Source organism: Pangasianodon hypophthalmus, chromosome 26 (genome assembly GCF_027358585.1).
Source record: "Pangasianodon hypophthalmus isolate fPanHyp1 chromosome 26, fPanHyp1.pri, whole genome shotgun sequence".
NCBI lineage: Eukaryota > Metazoa > Chordata > Actinopteri > Siluriformes > Pangasiidae > Pangasianodon > Pangasianodon hypophthalmus.
In genome coordinates, this window is record NC_069735.1 from 5,691,933 (window position 1) to 5,702,598 (window position 10,666).

Below are 10,666 nucleotides of genomic sequence, written 5' to 3' on the forward strand. Positions count from 1 at the left end.
GACGTAGCACATACTAAGAAACTCTGAAATTCATATAAATATTTCAAACATTCTACTTTTCACTCAAGCTGTTATCAATTATATAATATGTAATGTTGTATAAAATGTTTATAAAAATGTTGTATTCAATTAGAAAAGACTGCAAAATATGTATATATGTATCTCTATCTATCTATCTATCTATCTATCTATACATATATATATATATATATATATATATATATATATATAATATCAAATGCAAAACCTTGAAAGTGTGAACAGATTTTTTTTTCTAGAGGAATCCAGACACTGGTTAAGCGCTTGAACACTTGCCCTCAGTGAGCTTATGTAGAAAAATGATTCAGGTTTCTATTTAACTGACTTTCCTGGATTCTTATCTCTTCCACTCTGATGGATTTGATCTAACATGTCTTGTCAGGTTTTACACAAACTTGTGGAGAGCAAACCAGCTTGCCACTGCCACTAAGTGAAAGGGAGACTAAGTGAACCAAAGACTAAGAAGTTCTCAAATTCATGTGAATATTCCTAAGAGTCTAATTTTCAATCAAGGTATTGCTGATAATATCATTTCTAATATAAAATTGTTTCATTTGTGGAAAAAAAAAATTGTGTTAAATGAAAAAGAATGCAAAAAAAAAGTGAGAAAAAAAAGTTCACTAGTGGACTGTTACTACCTTTAACAAAATTTGCTGGACATCATTTCTTTTTTACTTTATTTAGTCAAACATTAATCCAACAGTTTTCAGCATTCTGAGAAATTCATCTGTAATATCTTTCTGAACAGGGAGATGATCTAAGAGTAAAATTTCATGAACGTAGATCTTCTAGAAACAGATATTCTTCGTTCTTAATATATTAAAAACCTGATTTGGAGAAAAATGGTTTTAAAAATACAACATAGTCTCATGTGTAACCACTCTAGTAAGTGTGTTTTTTAAGGTTTATAAAGGAATTTGACGTGTATGTTACAGTGACACACACTGGCAGGAAAAAGATAATAAACTGTACCTTCTTATCTTTCGAATCTTTAATAAGAATTTCACCTGGAAATGTGGATACAATATATATCTTTCAAAATAAATATAAGGTACATACTTGGACTGTTATTACCTTTTAGAGTAAAGCTTTAAAGGTAAACTAAATGCACCTTTCTGAGTAAAACATGAGGGGAATAAAGATATGTTGAGACATTGAGACATTTCTAAATCCTCAGGGTGTTGCCTATGTGCACATGAAGGAAAAATATCATGTATCATATTTAGAATTAGAATTATGGCTTACCTTTTTGTCAAAACTGATTGAAAAACATTTTCAATGTCATGTTTGATAATTTGTGACACAGGTTTTCACTGGTTACACCTTTACTTACACCCTCAATAACATGGTTAAAAACACTGTAGCATACTTATTCATGACATCAGTAAATCACATTTCAATAACAAGATTTGAATAAACTCTTCTCCAGATTCATCTTCACCATATACCATATACACCATAGTATACTAACACTACGTGAACACAGTAGACTAAGTAAAGTTGACTATATATTAAGATGCTGGCCTAAATGACATAAATTCATTCAACAATAACAGAGTTCACAAAACTAATCTTTTCTAAAATTCAGTATGAACAGATCACAGCCTTCTTCAAACTTGCTAAGTTTCAGATAATGCAGTGGTCGAGACGGACAGAAGCTGAAGCTTAAAGCTGAAAGCTGAAATTCTGATCTATCATCTCGTATTCATCTTTTGATCTCAAACCTAAATGCCTTCAGTGTATAGATAACCAAAAGAATTAGCCTTGCTGTTCCAATACTTTCGGAGGGGACTGTATGGGTGTTATGGTCAGATGTCCACATACTTACCAGGCCGTATAATTTACCAGCTTCCAAAACACAGACTGAGCTCGTCAAGCCAGTAGGCCATCTTTAACAGCTGGGACATGATGCTTACTGAATTACCACTACTAATTCGATATTGTCGATAAGAAAATAACAAACAGTAAGCAAATGGAAAAGCCAGCATGTATTGATCAGTTTAGTCAAGTAAGGAGTCAGGAAGCTAGAAACTAACAACTCCTGGCAAAGATGATCTGGATTTTTCAGCAGGGATATTCAACCTACACACCCACATTACAGCCGATTACAGACTAGCAAAGAAATAACGACTGGGAAACAATCAGCCTATGTTCTCTTTGACAGACACAATGGATTAAACAGACTTTTGAAATCTCCATTCACTTTCTTTTGTTTAGGATATGGGGAGCCACTCCAGATGGTCCCAGTTATAGTCTCCAATGTACCGTTTTACTCATTAACAGTCCCCACTCAGTCCCACTCCGAGACCTGAGACGCACACATAAAGGAGAAGCTGTAAAACATTTCATTTTTATGCAAGCAGAAAGCAATACAGCAAATATTTTTTTATTTAGGTCTCTAAAGCACCAGGCTTTTATAAGTGTCAAACACAGTGGATGTGGTGGGTAGGGCTTGGACAGCCGACTTGCCACGCTTTGCAGGAGTGACCCTGTATGGAGTTATTTCTACAACCGATTAAAAGAAGGGAGGTTATGAAGCTGTGCTGGGGAAAGTACACACATACACTGTACGTGCACATATTACTGATCATTAATTCATTTGTCTGGACAGAAAGTTTACATGCACGTATAAAATACAGTCTGACAGTTTTAATGAGTGGCAAGAAAAGCACCCTGTGCATGGAAAAATGCTTAAGAGTCGATAGAGGGCAGCATTCATCCATGTTGAGATGTTTCTAGGCCCATATTTTTTTGCTTTGAAAGGTGATTTTTATTGTTTTAGCTGGCAGTGAGACATGGAGTGGGGAGAATATGAGAGAGAGAGAGAGAGAGAGAGAGAGAGAGCAGCATTGCTGGCACTGTTACTCCGTAAATTTCTCCCATTAAGATTTACTTTCCACACCTTGAAATCAACACAAAAGAGTAGAAATACCTTGTCTGCCTTATAGTTCTGTCCTTGATCTCAGGAACAGTGGAGGAGTTAGCAGTGAAAATAAATCCACATACCTACAACTGAAACTGATACAGGTGCAAAGGAATATAAGTCAAACTTTAAGTAAAAACACTACCTGCACTAAGCGCAAAGCACTTATTCACATGCGCACAAGGTTTTCATTGTTTTTCTTCTTTAGTCTCTGAATGTTAAAAACAAAATACTGAGGCCTGAAAATGGTTGGATGAAAGAATCTGCTGTTACTGGTATAATACTAATGATACTCTAGGATTATGGGGGGTACATGGCTTTACACTCTCTCTCTCTGAGGTAGCTGATTTCCACAAGGGTGTCTAACATCTTCCAGGCTGTCCTGTCATGACCGTGACCTGGCCATGAGCCACAAAAGCGAGTATTTAACACTTCCCAGACCTGCGGGCCCCAAAAGGCCATCAGGAGAGTGAATAAGTAGGTGGGTGGGTGTGGGGGGAAATACTCCAGAAGCATACAGCTGACTAGACAGAATTTAATTCTGATTCTCCGTAATGAGATCCTGGAAATCTTTTCTCTGGGTTTTTTTTTTGAAGAATGCTTGGTAACGTGTCCTTGTTATTTACAGGCCTGCAGGCTTTTAAGAACTCCCAGTTATCAGGAAGAAAATGTGTGGCATGAAACCTGGTGAAGAACCTAATAACACAAGCTGAACTCATGCTGTGGTTGGTAGTCTGTTCTCATTTGTGTGACACTTTTATGAAAGCGATATTAAATATATGATATGATATGACCAGTTTCAGAGCAAAACTGATACTACCAATTTCAAAGCAAGAATGTCTAAGGGCTAGTCATCTTGTTGCCATAGTCAGAGAAAACAGTCCCAGGCAGGATGTTCAGTCCTGAAAGATACAGCCAAGCTGAGGATAAAGGATTTGTGGGATAGCTTTACGAGAGGATGGAGCATGCTGGGATTAGCAGACTGCATCTGAAGATGTAGCTTGACACCAGGGAGTTCAAAGTGGCCGTGTTGTGAGGACAGTTCTTGGGAGGGGTTGGTGAAGTCAAGTACGTCCAGAATGTTTCAGACTGTCAGTTGTACACAAGACACTAAATCACTGAAGTGGAGCAATGAAACACCGTAACAAAGCAGTCTTAGCTATTCTGATACGGCCTGATTAAATGCCCTTCTTTCTGATGAAGAACAAACATATTAAATTTGAGCAATACCCATTGTATGATAATTTTGTTTTTGTTAATCTTATGGAGAAAAGCTAACAATTACCAGGAGATCACAGAAAAGTTGTTCCAATGTGTGTAGATGGATTTTTTTTTTTTTTGGTAAACGAATTCAACAACATTTAAAAAATGTTTTAATATTACTAAAGGTTTTATGCTGCTGTTATATGTGATAGGACACATTATATTATTTACATATGGAATTGACAGGGCTGGAATGTCCTGCATGCAATCATATGACATGTGTCGACTCCTGGTCCAGTCCCTACAGCACCATTTCCATTGCATTGTATTTATAAAAGTCAAAGCAGTGGAAATATGACCAGCGAGGGAGCCTTTCAGTTAAGTCTAAAAATGTAGTACTATTCGCTTACTAACTCGCTTACAAGAATTCTACATCACCACCATGTCAGGTGTGTTGAAAGTCACTAGGAAACCCATATGGACTGTGTATGTTGTACAGTATTATACATAGCTTAATTTGTCCTACCCATGAGAAACCGTTAAATAGATTAATTGTCCAGGTATTTATTGGATTTTATACAGGTACTCTCTATACAGAATCCGATGCACTCCAGGGTATGTTTAAATGGAAACGATTGCTCAGCTGGGCCTATGGACCTGAGATTTACTTGCACAGAAGTACTTGGGGGTTTGAGCCAGATGCTTGAGTCATGTACTATATGCTGTATTTATCAAGCTAAAGCCCTGAAAATGACTTGATTTAATGCACCTTATTGTCCATTATCCCAAAGCTACAGCCATATATATAATAGAGAAAGAAGAAAAGATGAAGAGAGGGGATGAGGCAAAGAAAAGAAAAAGAAATACAATACAATTATTTTTTTGTGCAAAGCCAAATTTATTTATGTTAAATGTTAATTCTTATTTGAAGATACAAATTAATAAGATACATATTAGAATAACAAAGATGAACTATTGCGGGACGAAGATAAGAAATTCAGTATATCAGATCAAACTGAGTGTTATTATGTGCCAATGGGAATATTTCATGGGTGCACAGATACTGCCTGATAAGTCAACATATTGTTATTGAACAGAAAGATAAAAGAAGCAAACTGAAATCATCAGAAAGTTGGTGGTGAACTCATTCTCTCAGACACATGCACACATAAATCAGCACAGGACTCGCTAAGCCCAATAAAGTGAGAATTTGGCCTACATTCGCCATAGGGCCAGTAAATGGCAGACTGGGGATGTTTTTGAAGTTAATGATGCTGTGTCCAGGCAGAGGAAAAATACAGCTATTTCAGTAGATGCTTAAGTCCACAGGGAGTGGCGTGGGTCAGGAGCCGTGTGAAACTACCTATAAACAACAGACCTTTCCTGAACTGTTTCCACACCAGTATAATAAGAAAACATTCATTCATCTTCAGTACCCAATTTATCCTGGTTAGGTTTGTGATGGTTTTGAAGCTGTACCAGCAACAGTGGGTGCAAGGCACGAGAAAATGGGATGCCAGTACACAGCAGGACACCATTCACACCTGAGGGCAATCTATCATAGCCAATCCACTTACCTACATGGTTTTAAACAGTGGGAGGAAACTGGAAACCCACACAGTCATGGAGAAAACATGTCTGTGTGAAACTCCACACAGACAGTAACCCGAGCGCAGGATCGAACTCTGGAGCAATGAGGTGGCACTGCTACCTACTGCACCACCATAGTAATAAAAATTAAAAACAGTCAAAAGAAAAAAATAAATAAAGAAAAAGAATTATAGTAAAAAATTTACAGTAAAATAATGCAAAGGTTAGATAAAGAATACCAAAGATATTAACAATTAAACTAACTGTTTTTGCTGGACAAAATCCAAAATTTCCCTGTACATTTTTAATGTGCAGTGCATACCAAATGTACAGCCTGAACAGTAATTATTGTAATTACAGTGCATATGTACACAGTGAATCACATTCAAGAATTTTCACAATAAATCAGTCATTGTACAAATTATATAGTGATGGATAGAGGATATACAAAACAAGTTCAAAACCTGACATATACACTGCCTGTTTGCTTGTGTGTGTTATTTGTGGGCGTGCCTGGACAGGTGTTGGTATATACGTCTGTGTCTGTGTACGTGCAGATTTGCACAAACTACAAAATTTCACTTAAAAGTCATGACAGGTATTTCATCAGTCTTAAAAAGGTTACACATTATAGATCTTCAGGAGGGCATTTCTGAAAAGAAAAAGGTCAGCTTGTCAAAAAGGCAAGAGGTCTACTCAACCCTGTAGAGTATCTTATAAAAAACACCTGGGGGAACATCACTCGTCATAGCGAAAGTAAAAGTGTGTGTGTGTGTGTTAGTGAAGCTGTTGAGTGATCTAGTGGACTGTTTCCAAGAAGAAATACTGTATGTTTGTGTGTGCTATATGAGAACACATGCAACTAATTAGATGATGTATTGAGGCCCATGCTAAACTAGACTTAGAGTTGCTAACCTTTGACCTTTCAAGTCTATTTCTTGGTGAAGGAGAAAGGCTTTATCATATGAGACCACACAAGACCCAACCGAGGCTGTCAGCTGTGGGAAAAGGATGAGTTGTCCCATGATCCTTTTCAAACATGTTCTGACATGGGACAACAGATTGTTCTTTCCGATAATCCATTCCCTAACTTCCAAAACCTGTCAAATACACTTGGTAAGGGAGCAAGTCATAACTAAAACTCACTGTACTGTACAAAAAATAAATGCTGCAATGAAGTTAAACATGCCTTATATAAATCAGGTACAAGACAACATAATACATCATTTTCATTATTATGCTTTTTAAACCAGGGATTTTCAAACTGTGAAGCAGATGTAAAGGGGGTTATGAAATTACAGGTAAAGTTCAAACACATGGAGTGCAAACTGGTTGAAAACCCCTGTTCACTTTAAAAACATATGCTTTCAGTAATATTTCAGTACTTATTCTGAAACTCTTCTTTTTCAGAGTTTAAGAGCAACATCTTAACCATAAGTAAAGATCTAACATTTTAAAATCTATTTACCCTCAAAAGCAAAAAGGGAGAAAATTGCATTTAACAATTTCATTCCAATTCCACTGAAAGACACCCCTTTACATGTGTAACCTAATATACATTGATATATTATGTATATTTCCATAATATACATATGGAAATATACATAATACATCAATTCAGTCTCTGTCTCATCAACCGGAGGTAAAAGTCTCTCTTTTTAAATGAGCCTTATTTTTGTCTCTTCATTCAAATGTTCACTGGTTGTTCTTACGTTTGTGGGAAAATAATCACTCATTAATGAGTTCTGTTGAACTTCTTGCTATTATTGTCTTTTTATTGGGTCATTTAAACATTTTAAAACTTGGTCTGCTGTCATCTGTATAGATTGTGCAAGTGCTTTTGTTGTTGTGATGATGATATGATGATGCAGGAGCATCACAGACAATTTGAGAAACAAGTCGGTATCTGACTACGGACTAAATTTATTAGGATTATGATAAATGCTTTTGCTATGGCACATCTATCCAACAACTTAATCAAATTGTGACATTCATTATGTGAGAAAAGCACATTTAGTTAGCAAGGTTTTCAGCATCTTTAGAAGACTGATTGCATTACTGTTGTGTTTGTTAAACTGGATTCTTACCCAACGTAATCTTTGCAGGCAGACAGCTAAGACAAAGTATACATTTTGGGCAAAATATATTTAATAAGTATATTATTGGCAGAAAATGTAATTTTGGTCAAAACTCCATGTTTGGTCAAAACTCCTTGACAATCTATTGTATGTGATTAATGTGCTTGTGATTCTTTAAGAATGCCTAGTATCTGCCATTACACTTACCAATAGTTGGTGGCTGTAATATACTGTATTATATTCTAGTATAGACATTTATGACAATTTCAGAATCAAATGTATAGTATATCTGGTTTGTCACATTGTAATATGATTACTGTATCATATGTTAATATGCAAATCAGGTCAACTGACCATCGATGTTCTGTTTTGTTCTTGTCTTTTACTGTTTTAAACAAAAGTTGGTTGCTGCATCCAAAATAGAGATTTTCTGCACTGTTTTTATTTCCGTGTGTTCTTATGTAATGTTTGTTTTGTTTTTTTTGGTTGTCAGTTGTGGCTTGAAATAGGTGCATTTACACTTATATAACATTAGACTAAAATGTATGTAAGACCTTCTGAAATGGGTCAAATGATCAGATTAATATAATTTACACTTTAATTATTCATATATGGTTATAATCCTGATACTCAAAGACACATGAAACCAAGTTTAAACAGGGTCTTTAATAGGTCTGAGATGCCATATGTACTGTAAATGTACAGTATTTGTGTCTCTAAGCTACGCTAGAACCCTAATCTGAATATCATTAATATCCAATTGGTGCCATTAAGGAAATTATGAATGACACAAGAAGTCACCATTTTTGATGTTGCAACCCATCCATCCATCCATCCATTTTCTGTACTGCTTATCCTACACAGGGTCGCAGGGGAGCCTGGAGCCTATCCCAGGGAACTCGGGGCATATGGAAGGGGACACCCTGGACAGGGTGCCAACACTGGTGCACAATCGCACACACATTCACACTATGGACAATTTGGAAATGCAGGTCAGCCTACAACACATGTCTTTAGACTGGGAGAGGAAGCACGGGGAGCACATGTAAACTCCGTGCACCCAGGGCAGGTGCAGGATTTGAACCCCCAACCCCAGAGGTGCGAGGTTCTAACCACCAAGCCACCATGCCAGTGTTGTGACCATATTGAAAAAACAACTAGAAATTAGAAACAACACAAGACGCTGGTGATCAAGTGTTAAGTGTTTCTAGCTAACCAGAGGCACAATTGTCCACAGGTGTAATTACATATGATTAAAATTTAGCAGGACACAAATGTACAGGATGCATGAAATGTCCAGGCAAAAAATGTCCCACACTTCTCCATGGCTAATGGAGCATGGGACACTTTTGCCATTACTCCCAAACTAACTCAGAAATGCATAATAGAAAAACAGAAAGCAGACCGTGGGGGGACACATTTTAATAATCACTAATGAAAATAATGACAGCTAAGCTTTTGTTACCTGCCAGCAGCCTAAATCAAATACAGCTAAACTAAAATACAGATACAGCAAAATATTCCACTCCTGGTGGAGTCATGCAAAGCTGCTGGTAACATGAGAAAATACCCAGTTATCATCTCAAAGCGGAAATATGCACCTATTAAGTTTCTTGCTAATGAACTCTGTCTTACTGGTGGTTAGATTTATAAAGGAAACACTTTTCTTAGTTGGTAGCATAAGTTTCTCATTCATGGCTAAGTAGCCTGTGTTTACCAAGGAAGTCTGTGGGAATGGCTCTGTCATTAGATGCAAGTCAGCTTCATACTGGTCAAGTTTGGGCAACAAGATTATGAGGGTAAGGTTTAAAGGTTCCTGTTACTTGATGTTCACCACATTTGGATTAGTGCAGGCAAAACAAACAAACACACACACACACACATACAAAACCAAAATCAAACTGAAAGGTGTGGACTAGGGAGGTCTTCTTGAAGATTAGCACAGCCACTGGGGAAGAAGCCAGTAATCTGCAGAGTAAGGCTATTCTTCGGCGGCATGTTGTTGCGGTTTGTGGTCCTGTTGATTTTGGGGCTGGTATCACCCTGGGGAAAACATGTGTGAGCCAAATGTGTTTCCAGTGAGCAGCATTAAGGATCCTTATTTGCAGAGCTGCTCTTAGTGCTGCTGCAACGTTTCAGAGACATCTCATAAAAGAGATGCGAGGGGAACTGAAAGGAGCCAGGAGTTTCCTTCACTAAGAAAAAGGACTTAAAGAAGTTACAATGCTGACTTACTGGTCCAAGACTGGCTTCTTGTCTTCAACCCCCTGGAATTTTACATTTAGTTTTTATAAGATTCTTTGAAGTCATTAAGGGATATTTTATTTACTGTATATAGCCCCTTGATGGATAGCCCCTTGATGGATCCTGGAAGCTTAAAGGGTTAAACATGCATTTTTTTTGACCTATTATGTATTTATTAAATTATTGATGTGAGGTAGTAAAACCTCATCTCGCACTTCTGACCTTCCCTGTTTTGAAATTGTAAAACCCTGAACTTTTGTAGGAGGCCATTTAAATTGTCACCCACACTGCAGGAGAGAACATGTGATGTTGACAACTGTAGCACAACCTGGTGCTGAATAAATATTCCTTAACTGAATTTCAAGACCCACTAATTCTTAGTGGATGCACAATGTACCATTGTGCATTTGGTGTCTCCAAGTAACATTTTTTGATTAGCGAAATAAAAGAATATACATTTTCATCCCTACTCTTTTTAAATTATATTTGACTTATGGTGGATATAAGAAAATCTACATGCCCCTGTTAAAATTGCAGATTTTTGTGATGTAAAAATGTAACCAAGATAAATCATGTCAGATCTTTTTCC